A 2,024-nucleotide genomic window follows, 5' to 3' on the forward strand; every position below is an offset into this window, starting at 1 on the left:
GGGGGGGGGGCTCAGATAAGGGCCTCATAGTGCTATCAGAACAACGGGGACAAAATAACTGAAAGTAAAAGTTTAAAACACACTGGGACGACAGAACAGAAAACTGGCAGGGAACGAGCAAGTATTCAATTGAAGACAAAAAAACCCATAAAGCACGTGTCTTGTTAGACTCAAGGATCTGGAAAATAAATAAAGCATAACAGAGCAATGATTGAAATTGAATCAGCATTTGAAAATGTGGAAGACCAATCTCTATTGGGCTCTCTTTATCTAAAAGTTCTCCCAAAAGTTGTTGGTGGTCACTGCAAGGAACGGGGCAACAAAGGGGGGGGGGGGGTACAACAGTTCCAACGGAGACCTCAACAAAACTGACATGGTCAGCGTCCTGGGGCGAAAAGACTCGGCCGCTGTTATTTACTCTGCTCTTCATCATTATATTATACTAAATAATACCCTCTATCGTCGGCATTGCCTCGCCTCCAAGTTTCTTCGTGGATATCCACCAAAAACCTAGGGGAGTTTTCGCCTGCTGTACCAAACCTCACACCTGCTCAGACCCCTGGGGCGCCATCACGCGGGGACGGACAAGGGACTTAACTAACAGGAAAATTTGATTAAATAAAACTGGTTTTGTGGAGACGAGCGAGAGGGGCTGTAGAGGATTAACCTTTCCCGTAACGACAATTCCATATTACTTTTAAGAATTTGGGTGATAATGTTCCTTGACAAAAACATATTTTGGTGTTTTCAATGTTGGGTTTGTATCAGCTTATGTATTTTTTCTCTGAATTTTCTACACCAAATCATCAACAAAAAGGACCAAACGAAATTTGTCGCCGTGGTGAAAAGGGCCGACTGAAATCTGACGATTGAGCACGAAGGGCCAAATGAACATAATTGAAATGGCTCTTTTCTGAAAAATAAAGATTCTCGGGAATTTCTATAGAATGGAAATCCCTCGAAAAAGAGCAGCTTCAGGAAACAAATTTCACGAGGACTTTACACGAGCTCTTTACAAAAGGAGGTTTCATCTCCAGGTGGGTGGTACAGACAAACCGCCGAGCTGGTAAATGGGAAAGAGACAAGTGATATTATTGAGGCACGGGCGAGGTGCCTTCGACAGGGTGGGTTGGAGGAGAGGTGTGGGGGTGGGATGGGGACAGCTTCAATTTGTACAGAGTATAAAGACACCCAGGAGCAAAATGTCCTAGAAATCGAGTGGAAGGAGAGACAGAGAGATAAAAAGTTGGTGAGATTTTTTATTCAAGTCAAAAAAATGATAATTGGAGGAGGGAGATGAAAAGCGCAAACCAAGAACGCCTGCGCAATGTTGTTTTTCTTTTTCTTTGAATAGAAGCCTGGAAGAAATACTGTCAAAAAAGAAGAGAGAAAAGATACAAGCAATACAAATGTCGCATCTTTATTTTTGTCATTATGCGATACCGGCTGAGGGAATTGCTTGAGGTCTGTGTCTTTGTGGTGTGAAAAGAAAGACAGTTGAGGCGGTGGATTAAACTGATCCTTTCTCGATTGAAGAAAGCTAACATTCCCATGCACATGTAAATGCTATTACTTGGGTGGATTATATCAGGCTTGGGGAAAATGTATAACATTATTACATCTAGCTGTTCTCTCTCTCTCTCTCTCTCTCTCTCTCTCTCTCTCTCTCTCTCTCTCTCTCTCTCTTTCTCTTTCTCTCTCTCTCTGTTTTCTCTTCCTCTATCTTTCCCTCATTCACTCTTTCCCTCTTTCTCTCGTTTCCCTCCATCCCTCTGTATTTATATACATATATACGTGAATGTATATAATAATATATGTTTATGCAGTGGTTTCTTCATTGGAACCAGGTCGTCGGGAGCAGCTCAGCGTCTATTCTTTGGCTTCCTTTGTTCACCTTGTGATAAAACAAAGACCTGTTACGGGCGATACTAACGCCCAAGTGAAGAAAGAGTAGTCTGGGTTTTCGGATGTTGTTTTTTTTAAAAATTAGATACAAAATTGTGTGTGGTAGTTTGTGTGTGTGT

The 2,024-nt window shown here is 42.0% G+C and overlaps 1 long non-coding RNA gene across 1 annotated transcript in view; it reads right to left on the reverse strand.

Moving 5' to 3' along the window:
• The window catches only part of LOC118478789, a 47,836-nt gene that overhangs the window by 42,937 nt on the left and 2,875 nt on the right, over positions 1-2,024 (reverse strand). The gene's annotated exons all lie outside the window — the stretch shown is intronic.

The sequence above is a fragment of the Aplysia californica genome, unplaced genomic scaffold (assembly GCF_000002075.1).
Source record: "Aplysia californica isolate F4 #8 unplaced genomic scaffold, AplCal3.0 scaffold00959, whole genome shotgun sequence".
NCBI classification, from domain to species: domain Eukaryota; kingdom Metazoa; phylum Mollusca; class Gastropoda; order Aplysiida; family Aplysiidae; genus Aplysia; species Aplysia californica.